This window comes from Carcharhinus amblyrhynchos, chromosome 17 (genome assembly GCF_965287045.1).
Source record: "Carcharhinus amblyrhynchos chromosome 17, sCarAmb.v2.hapA, whole genome shotgun sequence".
NCBI lineage: Eukaryota > Metazoa > Chordata > Chondrichthyes > Carcharhiniformes > Carcharhinidae > Carcharhinus > Carcharhinus amblyrhynchos.
The window spans coordinates 46,349,625-46,367,329 of NC_137340.1; the positions used below are offsets into that span (position 1 = coordinate 46,349,625).

Consider the following 17,705-nt stretch of genomic DNA (forward strand, 5'->3'; position numbering starts at 1 on the left):
GTGGGCCACATAGTCCACATGCCCAGCACAAAACTCCCAAAACAAGAGCTCCACTCCGAGCTCTGTAATGACAAGCAATCACTAGGAAGGCAGAGGAAATGCACAAGGAAACTCTATGCCCCTCATACTTTTATACACCGCAATCATGCTCCCCCCTCATCTCCTCTGCTCCAAGGAGAACAACCCCAGTCTACCCAATCTCCCTTCACAATTAAAACTCTCCAGCTCAGGCAACATTCATCTGCCACTCCAACCAAATAAGGCAGTCTGCGAGGAGCTGCAGCTGGACACACTTCCTGAAGACAAACTTGTCAGGGAAACTAGATTGCTCCCTAATTTCCCACATCTGGCAGGAGGAGCATGCCACTGCCCCAGCTCCATACTGCCCTGATGCAGGTGAAAGGATAAAGTAATCTCAACTCACCTTTCCCCTCCTTGTGGTCCTCCTAATGACTTTTGTTTTGTTTTATATCCAATTCAATCCAATCAAAGTCTCAGCAAGTGAGACATTCCAGATCCAAGCTGACAAGATAGACACGCCTCTTCCTGTTGACATGATCCAAGCTGATTGGAGCAGGCATTGCACCTCCTCCAAGGCTTGATCACTTTTGCATCTTGGCCAAAAGGCCTAGATCCGCTTTAAAAAATTGCTTCAAATGAAGTCTCAGTTTAACCTCATGACTTCAACTAAGCACAAGACACCAGTGCTATACTTGATCTGAGACAAAACACTGAGAAGAGGAGGAGGTAGGGAAGGGTGGGGAACATTGAAATAGTGTTTGGGGTTTAACTGTCCCTTTACAACAGCTCCACCACAAACCACATTCTGGTAGCTGTGACTACACCTATGCAAATCTTGCCTGCAACAGCCAATCAGCATTGCTGCTCCACCGCCATCAATTGGATGCTTGCCTTCACTCGAAGATAGAGGGTGTCTTCCGGAGGTCAACGTTCTGGTAGCAGTGACTGCACCTATGCAAATCTTGCCTGCAACAACCAATCTCGCTCGGGCAAGGCTCATTATATCCCACCCAGGCCAATGGAGAATTCCGTTCTGTGAGCCTTGATTCTGGAGCAGCGAGGCAGTAAAATTCCAGCCCTAGAGTGGGACTTGAACCCACAACATTCTGACTCAGGGGCCAGTCAGAGAATGAAGTAAGTGGAGAACGATGCCAGACAGGATGGAAAACTTACTTTCCACCCAATCCCATGGGTTTCCCAAAAAAAAAATGATCTCCCTCGACACAGTGAATCCAGGAGTTCCTCGCTGTTGGCCAGTGCCACGGTACTCCAGGGGTCACTGGGCACTGAGCAGGAACTGGATCCAGAATCATGGCAGAGACTTTTTTCTCTCCCTAACCAGGGGCGCAGAGTTCAAATGCAGGGAATCTACCACCATCCCAGGTTGTATCACCAAACTTAAAACAGGCCAGGTGACTGACTTACAATCTCTCCAGATCTCAGTTCCAAAGCATATATTTACAAACCTGCATCGTGAGAGGAGCTTAGTACAAAAAACAAAGTACAGCGCAGGATCAGGCCCTTCAGCCCACCAAGCCTGTACCAATCATGATGCCCTAACTAAACTAAAAAAAGCCTGTGCCCTTACTTGGTCCATATCCCTGTATTCCCTATTCATGTATCCAACCAGATGCCTCTAATGTTGCTTTCACCTCACCTGGCAGCGCATTCCAGGCACTCACCACTCTCTGCATGAAAACCTTCCAGGTTTACTAGGCTGATACCGGAGTTGAGGGGATTGAGCTATGAGGAGAGGCTGAATAAACTAGGCTTGTACTCGTTAGAGTTTAGAAGAATGAGGGGAGATCTCATTGAGACGTATAAGATGATGAATGGGATGGATAGGATAGAGGTGGAGAGGCTCTTCCCACTCAAAAAAGACAGTAGGACTAGGGGGAACAGCCTCAAGATAAAGGGGGGGCAGTTTAGAATGGAGTTGAGGAGGAACTTCTTCACTCAAAGGGTGGTGAATCTCTGGAATTCTCTGCCCGTTGAAGTGGTGGAGGCTGCCTCGCTAAATATTTTTAAGAAGCGGGTTGATGGGTTCTTGATAAGAGAGGGGATTAAGGGTTATGGGGAGAGGGCGGGAAAGTGGAACTGAGCCACGACAGATCAGCCATGATCTTATTGAATGGCGGGGCAGGCTCGAAGGGCTAGATGGCCTACTCCTGCTCCTATTTCTTATGTTCTTATGTTCTTAAACATTCCCCCTCTCACCTTGAATCTGTGCCCTCTTGTAATTGACATTTTCACCCTTGGTAAAAAGCCTCTGATTATCCACCCTGGCTACCCCTCGCATAATTTTCCAGACCTCTATCAGGTCTCCCTTCAGCCTTCATCTTTCCAGTGAAAACAATCTGAGTTTATTCAACCTCTCCTCATAGCCAATGCCCTCAAGACCAGGCCACATCCTAGTGAACGTTTCTTTGCACTCTGCTGTCCAGTAGAACGGTCTCTGCGTCCCATCTTTTGAAAAGGAAGGAGAGCATTCATGTTCATGCTCTTGGTGGTTGTGGTGGGAGTTTAATCTGATTATGGACTGTCATATATATCCATGTTTGAATTGAATGCCACAAAAGGGGAGTGTAAAACGTGGTGAACGAATGTTAAACAAAATAAAAGGTCAGGCCACTGATAAACAGCGACAGGGCACTAGGTGCAGCAGCTATTGTACGTCAGAGTCATGTATAAACTGTGAACCACCCCACGCAAACACTGTTGTAACTTCATTCACGTGATAGGTCAAACCTTGTCACCTTGCAGCCTGAGCAATAGACAAAGTTCAATACACTCTGTTCCCAATCAGTTCTGAGATGCATTTTTAATTGAATGTTGAAATAGTTGTTCAGTTGTACACAACTTTGAGCATTGCTGTAAAAAGACATTTTGTCAAATCTTTTCAATTTTTCACTCATCAGATCAATTGGGGGAAACAACAATATCACACTGTCTGAGAAGAAAGCGTCGATTGGGTTGGCAAGCAGACTCTGATTGGTAGAGGCAATGCCATGGAGAGTGGTGACTGACAATTAACTGCTGAGCATTGTTTTAAAATTGAAACCAGGCAGCATGACTCAGATTAGTCAAGGCAGAGAAACGAACATTAATTTTAACTGATTGATGTCAATGCAGCTGCTTTTTTATGGATTTTTATTTGCATAACAAGACTATGTGATTGCAGCCACCATGGCTTGCACGTAGGGATGGGAGACCTTTCAACCCCTCAAGTTTATTCTGTCATTCAGTTAGATCATGGCTGGTCTATGTCTCAACTCCATTTATCTATTGGATCCATACCGCTTGATAACCTTAACTGACAAAACTCTTTCAGTTCTGAAACTTTCAGATGGCTCCTGTAGCCTCAACAGCTTTTTTTTGGAGGAACAGTTCCAGATTAATTTGCGTGGAAAAGTGTTTTGTAACATCACTCCCGAAAGGCTTGGTTTTAATTTTAAGGTTATGTCCCCTTGCCTTGGATTCCCTCACCAGAGGAAAGAGTTTTGCTCTATCTATCCTATCAATTCCTTCAATTGTCTTAAAGGCTTCAATGAGATCACCCCATAATCTGAGCCTGAGACTAAAGGACTGGATGGTATAGTTTTAAAGTTTATTTATCAGTGCCACAAGTAGGCTTACATTAACGCTACAATGAAGTTATTGTGAAAATCCCCCAGTTGCCACACTCCAGTGCCTGCTCGGGTACACTGAGGGAGAATTTAGCATGGCCAATGCACCTAACCAGCACATTTTGCGGATTGTGGGAGGAAACCGGAATGCCCGGAGGAAACTCACGCAGACATGGGGAGAACGTGCAGGCTCCACACAAACAGTCACCCAAGCCAGGAATCGAACCCAGGTCCCTGGCACTGCGAGGCAGCAGCGCTAAGCATTGTGTCACCATGCTGAGTTAGGGACTGACCTTTTGAATTCTAATCTGAAATCTCAGCCAGAGGTTTCATCTCATTGCTGACTAGGTAAATGGCCTGATCAATAGATGGGGTTACAGGAATAGGGCAGTGTGTGGGCTTGGATAACAAGCTCTTTCGGAGAGTCTGGTGCAGACTCAATGGGCCAAATGGCCACCTTCCGTACTGGGAGCATCCTATGGAAATAATTTTTGACACTCTTATACTAGAATCTCTTCCATATCCTCAGGAACACTGAAAGAGGTTCACAATCACGGAGTTGCTTCCGAAATGTAGTTGCTTCTGTAATGTGGGTGACTGGCCAGTGACCACCAATACATACACAGGAGAAGCAATGAAATAGACAAGTGGCTACACTTGTTTTACTGACCAATAAATGCTGGACCAAATCCAATTATCCTCTAACTTTCTTCTAGAGTACACCGGTCCCTTTAAATTTCTTTGCATGGTAATTTGAAAGGGCTGACTTGTTTACAGTCTCAACAGGAACTTTCAGGTTGCTGTGCAGACACACAGATTTCACGGAACGCTGGCTGGGATTCTGGGGAAAGCGATCCTCTTCTTCCTCAGCAGCTTTATTAACCATTAACGGGGGACAGACCATTGAACATTTGACCCTGACGTCAGTGCCTCCCACAGTACAACATTCGCTCATTATTGCACTAGAGTGTCAACTTAGATCACAGAATCATGCGGCACATTCACGAGATGTGAACATCACTGATAAGTCCAGCATTTATTGCCCATCCTTAATTGCCCTTGAGAGGCAGTGGTGAGTTGCCTTAAAAAGCCTGAGGTTGAATGACGTCATGCAGCCCATCGAGTCTGCACGGACAACAACCCCACCCAGGCCCTATCCTCGTAACTCCACATACTTACCCTGCTAATCCCCCTGACACTAAGGGCATGGCCAATCAACCTAGCCCGCACATACTTGGACTGTGAGAGGAAACTAGAGCACCCAGAGGAAACCCCCGCAGACACGGGGAGAACATGCAAACTCCACACAGACAGTGACCCAAGCCAGGAATCGAACTCAGGTCCCTGGAGCTGTGAGACAGTCGTGCTAACCACTGTGCCTTCTTGAACTGCTGCAGTCAACATTGGGTAGGTATGTCCATAGTGCTGTGAGGGTGGGAGCTTCAGGCTTTTATCTAGGTGATGATGAAGGATCGGCAATATATTTCCAAGTCTGGATGATGAGAGACTTGAAGGGGAACTTGTGGTGTTCCCACGCGTCTGCTGCCCTTATCCTGCTAGGTGGTTTGGCAAGTGATATTAATTAAGCCTCTGCAAGCTGCTGAAACATATCGCTGGCCCCCACTGGCTCAAGCTGGTTGCCTACTGTTTTGTTATTATGTACTACCCAGTCAGACGCAGGCGTGAAACATACGAAATAGGTTAGACCTGAGTGTAGGTGAACTTGTGTTACTGGACTGCACCAAACTTATCTGCGTGAGAAATGCAATTGAACGCACCAGTTCATTCACCAATACTGATGCTTAGACATGACTACAATGCTCAGTCCCAACCTGGAGCTGCTCAATTACAGCCAGGAGACTCAATGCAGAAAGTAGGCAAGAAAACACATTTGTCAATGTATTATAATGGAAATCTCTCCCGTCTCCATCCTCTCTAGCACTTTGAAAGACATTTCTTGGTCCTATGGGTTTAAGGTTCTAAGAATGCTAGGTATCTTGTCTTCATGTGAGTCTCGCATTGCTGCTGTCTCAAACTGTATTCCACCATCAGCCAACACAACAAAGCACATCAGTTGGCACTTTAGGTATTATGTTTTGGATCCTTGCACTTTGGGCAACAGAATCATAGTCACTGTGCTTTTAAAGTCATTTATATTTTGAGCAGTACTTTGAAGTGTGTTCTTGCTCCTCTTGAGAAAGGAACATCGCTGGCCAGACACTATTCACAGCTCATCTCCCATTACCCAAAAGCATTAGGTGTCAACTACTTGTCATGGAACTGAAGTCACATCTAAGTCAGAGTGAGGGAAGGATGTTGATTTCCTTCCTTCAAGGGCAGTAATGAATGAGATGGGTCTTAATGACATACCAGCAATTCGTAGTTATTTCTTAACGCCAGTCAGCCTTTCAATTATCGAATCTCCCATGATGGGATTTGAACTCATGAATCTCTGTCACCCCTGTGCACTGTGGCACGGCGGCACAGTGCCTAGCACTGCAGCCTTACGTCGCCAGGGACCCGGGTTTGACTCCAGCCTTGGGTCACTGTCTGTGTGGAGTTTGCACATTCTCCCCGTGTCTGCCTGGGTTTCCTCTGGGTGCTCTGCTTTCCTTCCACAGTCCAAAGGTATTCGGGGTTGAATGATTGGCCATGGTCAATGCATGGGGTTATGGGAGTAGGATGGGGGTGTGGGCCTGGGTCAGATGCTCTTTCGGAAAGTCAGTGCAGACTCAATTGGCTGAATGGCCTACTCTGCAATGTAGGGATTCTGTAACATTGAAACATCCTGAGGGGACTTGACAGGGTGACTTCTGAAAGGACGTGTTCCTTTATGGAAAAGACTAGGGCTAGGCAGCACAGTTTAAAAATAAGTGGTCTCCCATTTACCATGGGTTGTGAATCTTTGGAACTCTTTCCCCTATGGAGCGATGGGGGCAGGTTCAAAGAATAGCTTAATGGCAATGGTGGGTAGATTGTTGACTAAATAGCAAATCAAAAGCCATCGGGGTTAGGTGGAACGAGGAGATGAGACCACAATCAGATCAGACATGACCTTGCTGAATAATGGAGCAGGCTCGAGAGGCCAAATGGCCTTCTCCTGATTCATGGTTAGGCTGGCATTAGGTCTTGTATAAATACAAGATGTCTTCCATTTATAGAACCATAGAACCCTACAATGCAGAAAGAGGCCCTTCGGCCCATCGAGTCTGCACCGAACACAATCCCACCCATGCTCTACTCCCATGTCCCTACATATTTTACCCACTGTTCCCTCTAACCTACGCATCCCTGGCCACTAAAGGACAATTTCTTAGCACAGCCAATCGACCTAACCCGCACATCTTTGGACCGTGGGAGAAAACTGGAGTACTCGGAGGAAACCCACGCAGATACGAGGGGAATGCCTTATTGAAACATATAAGATGATTAGAGGTTTAGATAGGGTGGACAGTGATAGCCTTTTTCCTCGGATGGAGAAAGCTAGCACGAGGGGGCATAGCTTTAAATTAAGGGGTGGTAGATATAGGACGGATGTCAGGGGTAGGTTCTTTACCCAGAGGGTGGTGAGGGATTGGAATGCCCTGCCTGCTGCAGTTGTAGATGCGCCTAGTTTGGCGGCGTTTAAGAGATCCGTGGATAGGTTTATGCATGGAAAGGGATTGGTTTAGGTTAGAGGGTCATTGCTTTTTTAATTGGTCGGCGCAACATTGTGGGCCGAAGGGCCTGTTCTGCACTGTAATGTTCTATGTTCTATGAATGTGCAAACTCCACACGGACAGTGACCCGAACCAGGAATCGAACCCAGGACCCTGGAGCTGTGAAGCAGCAGCACTAACCACTGTGCTACCGTGCCATCCCAAAGTTAGTTAGAGGCCTCCACTTGGATAAGTTCTTTCTGCAGCTACTTTCCATTTCATGCTAAGTATAAAAATACAGAGATCCCTATAGCATCTAGCAAGTTCCAGTATAACCAGATGGATTATTTGAAATGGCCAGCTTGCTGGTCCACAGTGTCTGTATTGTGGCTCGGGTAGTGTAATAATACCAGCCAATTAGCTTACTAACCAGCTCAATTGCTGGTTAATTACCTTTTTAAACATGGCAAGCAATTTCAGTGCCCATATTATGGGGGAGGCAGCTCAAGAGTGAGTGGGAAGGCAGTGGGCAGCCCTTGCTGAATAATCCCAAATGTGCTAAGAATTACACTAGCAACAATTCAGACTCACGATTACACTAGCAACAATTCAGGATCGCACTTGCTAGAAGCCACAAGTATTCATAAGCAGGGGCCTGTCTGCAAGAAAAAAGAATTAGTCCAGGCAAATATAGGGAACAGTAGAGGCCTGGTGTATTCTCCACGGCAACACTTTGACCAATCAGATTTTGACTAGTAAACCAATCACCCTTTTCTCAGGTGGTATAAATTGTTGTTCCCTTTGAATATGGCATTCTTGCGTCCATCCTGATGAGTCCAAGACAAAAAGCTTCGATGGCATGTCTCTTTTTTTCCAACAATACTCAAGTACTGGAAATGGAACTAAATCACTGTTTGATTGATTATCAAACTCATTCAGCATGCTAATACATAGTCTATTTGCTTTTTAAGTGACGTGGCAAGGTTGGGCATTGTGCGAATGGGTGTGTCAGTCTGTGGGAGGGGGCCATTAGAGATGAGGCTTGTGTGATGAAACCTCCAGGAATGCACCCAACCAGAGTTGGTAAACAGAGCAGCAACCTGTCCTCAGCTTTCCCCAGGAATCGTGTGTCTTACTGGAGTTCAGCCCATAAACCACCTGTACCCCGGATGGTAAACCTGGGGGAGCCTGGTCTCCCTTCAACGCACAGTTACTGTACAGTGAGGGGGAAGTGGCAGAACACCGGCAGGTCAGCCGATTAGTGTCTAATTAACCAGCTTTCCATCTTTACTCACCGCACACACTTATCGTCCTCCACGTAGAGGACACGGCAAAGTCCAAAGTTTTATTTGTTCATTTCTAAGCAGAGGAAGATTGTGCAAACGGCGCTAATTGGTGACATGGGGGAAAGGTCCAGTGGGGCAGCGCTGCTTGGAAAACTAACCAAAAAATTAAGTTTACAAAAACTGGGGTGTTTCCATTCTTCCTGCAGCCTCTTGTGTGATACACATATCGAAAATCAAACCATCATCCAAACCTGGGCAGCACGGTAGCACAGTGGTTAGCACTGCTGCCTCACAGCGCCAGGGATCTGGATTCGATTCCCAGCTTGGGTCACGGTCTGTGTAGAGATTGCACATTCTCCCCGTATCTGCATGGGTTTCCTCCGGGTGCTCCGGTTCACTCCCGCACTCTAGAGATGTGTTGGTTAGGTGAATTGGCCACGCTAAAATTCTCCCTCAGTGTAGCCGAGCAGTGGCGACACAAGGATTTTCACAGTAACTTCATTGCAGTGTTAATGTAAGCCTACTTGTGATGCTAATAAATAAACTTTACCTCCCAAAAAATGCCAATTCGTTATAAATCGGTGGCTGCTGACAAGATTAAAATCCAGCAATTAAGTGCCTGTTTCTATTGTTTCGAGCTCTTGTGGGTTCGTGAATCCCTACTCAATTTAAAAAGTATTAAAGATTTTATCAGCGCAGGGTGTTTAAAGGGACATTGTCACCTCTTTTACAAGGTACTTGGCAAGTTTGTATTGTGATAAAATGGGTGACGCGTTCCGCTGTCACATGTTGTGAGCTTCCAGCTGTTCTAGCTTTTAGCTCACTGTGTGCGGTTTTGGTCTCCTTTTCTAAGGAAGGATGTTCTTGCTCTCGAGGGAGTGCGGCGAAGGTTTACCAGGTTGATTCCGGGAATGGCAGGACTGATGTATGAGGAGGCATTGACTAGGTTAGGATTGTTTCCGCTGGAGTTCAGACGAATGGGGGGGCGGGGGCGGTTCTCATAGGGATGTATAAAATTCCAACATGACTGGACAGGGTAGACGCAGGAAGGGTGTTCCCAGTGGTGGGGGAGTGCAGAATCAGGGGTCACAGTCTGAGGGTTCAGGGTAGACCATTTAGGACGGAGATGAGGAGACATTTCTTCACCCAAAGAGTGATAAGCCTGTGGAATTCATTACCACAGGGTGCAAAAACATCAAATGTGTTCAAGAGTCTTCTGGATATAGCAGTTAGGGCAAATGGGGTCAAAGGTTATGGAAAAAAAGCAGAATTAGGTGATTTGAGTTGGACAATCAGTCATGATCGTAATGAATGATGGAGCAGGCTTGAAGGGCCAAATGGCCTCTTCCTGCTCCTATCTTCTAGGTTTCTATGTCAGTCACAGCTCAGCATGCTTGCCTTGGAGTCAGAAGGTTCCAGGTTCAAGCCCCACTTCAGGGTGTGAGTGAAAACCCCAAGCTGATACCAATACCAAGATATTGCTGTATCGTTGATGTCTTTTCGATGAGATGTTTCGATTGAGGCAAAGGGGATCAAAGGATATGGGGTGGGGGGAAGGCAGGATCAGGCTGTTGAGTTGGATGCCCAACCATGATCATAAGGAATGGCGATGTAAGATCTAAGAGCCAAATGGCCTCCTCCTGCTCTGATTTTCTATGCTTCCACCTTAAACCTAGGCCCAATCTGTCCGTACAGGTGGATGTAAATAATCCCATGGTCCAATTCGAAAACAGAGCCAGTGAGTTATCTCAGCCAATATTCATCCCCCAGTCAACTTCAGACAATCAGAGTGTCTGGTCATTCTCACATTGCTGTTTGTGGGAGCTTGCTGTGCACAAAATGGCTGCCATGCGTCTTACATTACATAAACATGGAATTCTGAAAAGCATGTTGAGGCATCCTGAAAGCCAAAGAGAAAAGTTGTAGAAATTCACGGCAGGTCAGGCAGCATCTGCCAAGAGTCCGGAAAGTTCTACAGGAATGCACGTTTTTTTCTTTTTCCATTGAATCCCTACAGTGCAGAAAGAGACCGCTTGGCCCATCGAGTTAGCACTGACCACTGGGATTTGGACCTGGGCCATTGCTGCTTCCCATGCTGAACAGTTCAGTAGCTGAGTCTGGACTATAGGTTCAGTCACATTGCCAGTCATTGTGAAACTACAGGGCAACTTGTGATGTTTGTACCATGTCAAAGGTTACACAAAATGTCTGTTCTACAGCTAGCTTTACCTGGCAGCTTGGAGGCTTAAAAATACACAGTCACAAACCATACCCACATACACACACACACTCCCCATACATACACACACACACACTCCCCACACACACACTGCCCCCATACACACACACACTCCCCCCCACACACACACTCCCCCACACACACTCCCCCATACACACACACACTCCCCCCCACACACACACTCTCCCACACACACACACACACACACACACACTCCCCACACACACACACACACTCCCCCCCACACACACACTCCCCCACACACACACACACACACACACACACTCCCCACACACACACACACACACTCCCCCATACACACATACACACTCCCCCACACACACACACACTCCCCCACACACACACACACTCCCCCACACACACACACACTCCCCCATACACACACACACTCCCCACACACACACACACACTCCCCCCATACACACACACACTCTCCCCCACACACACACACGCACACACACTCCCCCCATTCACACGCACACACACTCCCCCCATTCACACGCACACACACTCCCCCCATTCACACGCACACACACTCCCCCCATTCACACACACACACACTCCCCCCATACACACACACACACACTCCCCCCATTCACACGCACACACACTCCCCCCATTCACACGCACACACACTCCCCCCATACACACACACACACACTCCCCCCATTCACACGCACACACACTCCCCCCATTCACACACACACACACTCCCCCCATACACACACACACACTCACTCCCCCCATACACACACACACTCTCCCCCACACACACACACACACACTCCCCCCATTCACACGCACACACACTCCCCCCATTCACACGCACACACACTCCCCCCATTCACACGCACACACACTCCCCCCATTCACACGCACACACACTCCCCCCATTCACACGCACACACACTCCCCCCATACACACACACACACACACTCCCCCCATTCACACGCACACACACTCCCCCCATACACACACGCACACACTCCCCCCATACACACACACACACACACTCCCCCCATTCACACACACACACACTCCCCCCATTCACACGCACACACACTCCCCCCATTCACACGCACACACACTCCCCCCATACACACACACACACACACTCCCCCCATTCACACGCACACACACTCCCCCCATTCACACACACACACACTCCCCCCATACACACACGCACACACACTCCCCCCATTCACACGCACACACACTCCCCCCATACACACACACACACACACTCCCCCCATTCACACGCACACACACTCCCCCCATTCACACACACACACACTCACTCCCCCCATACACACACACACTCCCCCCATACACACGCACACACACTCCCCCCATTCACACGCACACACACTCCCCCCATACACACACACACACACACTCCCCCCATTCACACGCACACACACTCCCCCCATTCACACACACACACACTCCCCCCATACACACACACACACTCACTCTCCCCATACACACACACACTCTCCCCCCCACACACACACACACACACACTCCCCCCATTCACACGCACACACACTCCCCCCATTCACACGCACACACACTCCCCCCATACACACGCACACACACTCCCCCCATACACACACACACACACACTCCCCCCATTCACACGCACACACACTCCCCCCATTCACACGCACACACACTCCTCCCATACACACACACACACTCCCCCCATACACACGCACACACACTCCCCCCATTCACACGCACACACACTCCCCCCATACACACGCACACACACTCCCCCCATACACACACACACACACACTCCCCCCATTCACACGCACACACACTCCCCCCATACACACGCACACACACTCCCCCCATACACACGCACACACACTCCCCCCATACACACACGCACACACACTCCCCCCATACACACGCACACACACTCCCCCCATTCACACGCACACACACTCCCCCCATACACACGCACACACACTCCCCCCATACACACACGCACACACACTCCCCCCATACACACACACACACACTCCCCCCATACACACGCACACACACTCCCCCCATTCACACGCACACACACTCCTCCCATACACACACACACACTCCCCCCATACTGCCCCCCCCACACACACACACACACACACACTCTCTCCCCACACACACACACACCCCATACACACACACACACAAATCATACACACGCACGTGCATGCACAAATCAGACATACACACTCACACAAACTAGGTACACAGAAACCAAACACGAGGGACACACAAACTACATGCACACACTCACACACCATACATAACCACACACGCATATAAACCATGGATTATATATACACCATACATTCACACAAACTTACACAGATTACACCACACAAACACCACTTCCCCCCCCACCGCTCCCCCACCACACATCATACATACACTCACTCCATACACACTCATGCCGTACACGACACAAACACTCCACACAGACAAAGCCCGACACCCTCCCCCCAACAAGTACACACACCCACCCACCCACACACACACACACACGTGATGGGGCTCAGAGAGATGCCGATGGGTTTAACAGCACCAACTTGTCTTTTACAATTCTTTAAATTGTGTAGCCAATCAGTCCCTCCCTTTAGCGTCCAAAGAAAAGTGGTCTGAAATCAGCTCTCTGACCATCAAACAGAGCTGTCCATTCGTTACAACCTGCAGCTTCTGTTTTGCCAAACCTCTGAATAATGCCAGAATCTTCCTAATGGCTTACACCACAAAGTTCAATCTCTGACCTAATTTACACAATGCAGGGACCAAACATGAAACCAATCCAATCTCCATTTAAAGTTACAGAAATCTCAAGGGAATAATATACTCATTTGTACCAATGCCAACTACAAGCCATGAGCAATATTTCTCAAGGGATCGCAGATATGAATAGGATGATATTATAATGCCTCAGAGCTAACAACTGACAGCTTTATTGCATACTCAAGGTCACTTTATCATTCCCTCGGGGCAGACCAGCAGAAAACTGTCAATATATTTTGATTGTTACAGCTTTGTTATAATAAACCTTATCAAAAACCTGCAAATGCTTCCAGTCACTGACTCTGCAGCTGGTTCCGTCACTGGGAAGTCACAGAGGGAAAGCAGCAAGTCACCTCGGCTGAAAGGAGACATCGGCACACAGAAAATAGAGGAGAGAGGCCATTCGGCCCTTCGAGCCTGCTCTGCCATTCATTCCGATCATGGCTGATCATCCAACTCAATAGTCTGATCCCATTTTCCCCCACATATCCTTTGACCCCTTCCACCCCCTCCGCAATATCCAACTCCTTCTTGAAAACACATAGTGCGGGATTTTACTGCCTCGCTCGGCCCGAGGCTGGAAAATCGTGCCCGAGGTCAACAGACCTTCCGATTGTCCGCCCCCTCCCGTTCCGATTCCCGTGGCGAGAGATGGACAGTGGTTAACGCTGCTGCCTCACAGTGCCAGGGACACGGGTTCAATTCTGGTGATAATATTTTGGCCTCACCAGCTTTCTGTGGTACTGGTTTCTCACAGCAAGAAGTCTCACAACACTAGGTTGAAGTCCAACAAGTTTATTTGATAGTAAACCCACAAGCTTTCGGAACACTGTTCCTTCACTAAGAGAATGAAAAGTTTCCACTCACCTGACAAAGGAACAGCGGTCCGAAAGCTTGTGGGTTTACTATCAGATAAACTTGTTGGTCATTAATCTGGTGTTGTGAGACTTCCTACTGTGTTTACCCCAGTCCAACACCAGGATCTCCACATCACTACTGGATTCTAATAGGCTTACAGGTCTCTGGGTGAAGAAATGTATCCTTGTCTCAGTCCTGAAAGGTTTACTCCATTTCCTTAGATGTGACCCCTAGTTCTGGACTCCCCCACAATTGGGAGCATCCTTCCTGCATCTATCCTGTCTAGTCCTGTCAGAATTTTATAGCTTTTTATGAGATCTCTCCCCTTCCCCTTCTGAATGCAAAAATTTTGATGACCAGAGAGGGAATGAGTTACAGTTGAAGATTGGACATAAGTGTTGCTCGTGACTACCACACAAAATGGTCACTGCAGTTCCTATATTACAACTGTGACTACACCTCAAAAGGGCTTCATTAGATATCAAGTGCTTCAGAATGACTTGTGGTTGTAAAAGGTGCTACATAAATGCAAACAGAATCACAGAATTGTTACAGTGCATTTGGCCCATCATACCTACACTGGCTATCCAAAAGAATATCATGACAGTGCCATTTCCCTGCTTTATCCCCTTACTACTGCACATTGTTTCTATTCAAGTAATCTTCTCATGCCCTCTTGAGTGTCTCAGATGAACCTGCCTCCACCACATTCCCAGGCAGGGCATTCCAGACCCCAATCACTCGCTATGTGAAAAAGGCATATTTTCTTCTTTTGCAAATCACTTTGAATCTGTGTCCTCTTGTTCTTAATTCTTTTACGAGTGGGAACAGTTTCTCCCGATCTATTCTGTTCAGCCCTTTGATAGAGATGATTTTAAACATCTCTATCAAATCTCCTCTCAGCTTTCCTTTCTCCAAGGAGAATAGTCCCAACCTCTCCAATCCTGATAACTGAAGTTTCTCATCCCTTGAGCCATTCTTGTAAAACTCCTCTGCACTCTCTCCAATGCATTCCTATCCTTTTTATTGTGTGGCACCCAGAACTGTACAAAATGTTCCAGCTGAGATCTAACTAATGTTTGTATAAGTTCAGCATAACCTCCTTGCTCTTGTACTCTATGCTCCTATTAATAAAGCCCAGAATACTATAAGTTTTATCAACTGCTTTCTCTACCTGTCCTGCCATCTTCAATGTTCACCCAGGTCCCTTTGTTCCCGCACCCCTTTTAAGAATTGTACTGTTATTTTATATTTTCTATCAATATTCTTCCTATCAAAATGTATCACCTAATGCATCATCTCTCATTCTTGACGAGACTCAACAAAGCAAACCTGCGGGGAGAAGAGGGCATCTTGGAAAGAACAAGTAAGAAAGCTCCAGAGAATTCTTTGCAATATCAAAGGCTCAGGAAATTTGACATGCCCGCTACAACTTTCACCAATTTTTACTGATGCATCATAGAAAACATTCTTTCTGGCTGTATCACAGCTTGGTATGGCTCCTGCTCTGCCCAAGATTGCAAGAAAATACAAAGGGTTGTGAACATAGCCCAGTCCGTCACTCAAACCAGCCTCGCATTCATTGACTCTACCTACACTTCCCACTGCTTGGCAAAAAACAGCAGCCAGTTTAATCAAGGATCCCAAGTACCCCAGACATTCTCTCTTCCGCCTTGTTCTGTTGGGAAAAAGATACAAAAGTCTAAAAACACGTACCAACTAACTCAAGAACAGCTTCTTCCCTGCTGCCATCAGACTTTTGATTGGACCTACCTTATATTAAGTTATCTTTCTCTCCATCCTAGCTCTGACTATAACACTACATTCTGCATCCTCTCCTTTCCTACTCCCCAATGTACTTTATGAATAGCATACTTTGCATGTATAGCTTGCAAGAAACAATATTTTTCACTACATACCAATATATGTAAAAAATGATAAATCAAATTAAATCAGAAAGTTTAACGCTTATTTATTAGTGTCACAAGTAGGCTTGCATTAACACTGCAAGTTGCCACACTCCAGCACCTGTTCAGGCACACTGAAGAAGAATTTAGCATGGCCAATGCATCTAACCGGCATCTACGAAGCAGAGGCAGCTTACACAGTGTGGACCCTGGACAGAATGATGTTAGTGTCCCTTTAAGAAAGGTTTTTTTTTAAATGATGCTCATTGCCTTAGGTAGTGTCATTGGTGGGAGGAGAAAAGAAAACGGTGTGCCAGTCAGGTGACAAGAGTTGTTTTTGGTTTTGTGTTGACTACAGTATTAAAAGCATAGCTGAAAGCAGTCTCTCTCTCTCTGTTTTTATGTTAAAAGTTTTGCCAGTTAGCTGAAAGTACATCTTGTTTGCCATCCTGCAGCAAAAAATCTGTGTTTTGGGGAGCTGAAATCTACGAGCTGCTCTGAGTTTTCAAGATCATTTGAAATCAGCGTTCAACCCAGGGAACTACATTCCAGTATTGTGAGCTTTAGCCTGCGCAGTGGTAAATCTGATTAAGGGGGTTTGTTTATTGGATTTTGGTTTTAATTGGAACACATTGGAGATATTCATTAAGAGTTATACATTATAGAAGTTGTTCTGTTTTTTGTTTGTAATTGATAAATGTTGTTGCTAATTTTCTTACTATATATATTAACTATATATAGTAACAAGCCTCAGAACACCAGGTTAAAGTCCAACAGGTTTATTTGGAATCAGGAGCTTTCAGACACTGCTCCTTCATCAGGTGACTCATCTGATGAAGGCGCAGCACTCTGGAAGCTTGTGATTCCATATAAATTTGTTGGACTTTAACCTGGTGTAGTGAGACTTCTTACTGTGCCCACCCCAGTCCAACACCAGCATCTCCACATCATATATTCTTAAATAAACTTTGTTTGATAAAAGCTCCCTAGTGGGTCACTTGAATCATAACTGAAGTGAAACGTCTCATGTTTATCTTAGCCAAATTCAATGTTAAAAAAAAACTTATGATTCAGGCAGGATTCATAAAACATTTTGGGGTTTCTGACCTGAACCATTACAACAGACTGAATTTCAGTCCATTTCTGATCTGTAAGACAATCTGATACTGATAATATTGTGACACACTCACTATGCCATATGAGAGGTTGACACGGAGAGGAAGATAAAGGCAAGAGGTGAGAGAAAGATTGACTATCACAGTTATGGTAATATTCAGTATAGAAACACGATAATAATCTTTAC

The 17,705-nt window shown here is 46.6% G+C and overlaps 1 protein-coding gene across 2 annotated transcripts in view; it reads right to left on the reverse strand.

The window, feature by feature from the left end:
• Positions 1–17,705, reverse strand: part of sema4gb (sema domain, immunoglobulin domain (Ig), transmembrane domain (TM) and short cytoplasmic domain, (semaphorin) 4Gb) — a 161,894-nt gene that overhangs the window by 77,272 nt on the left and 66,917 nt on the right. The window lies entirely within an intron of this gene.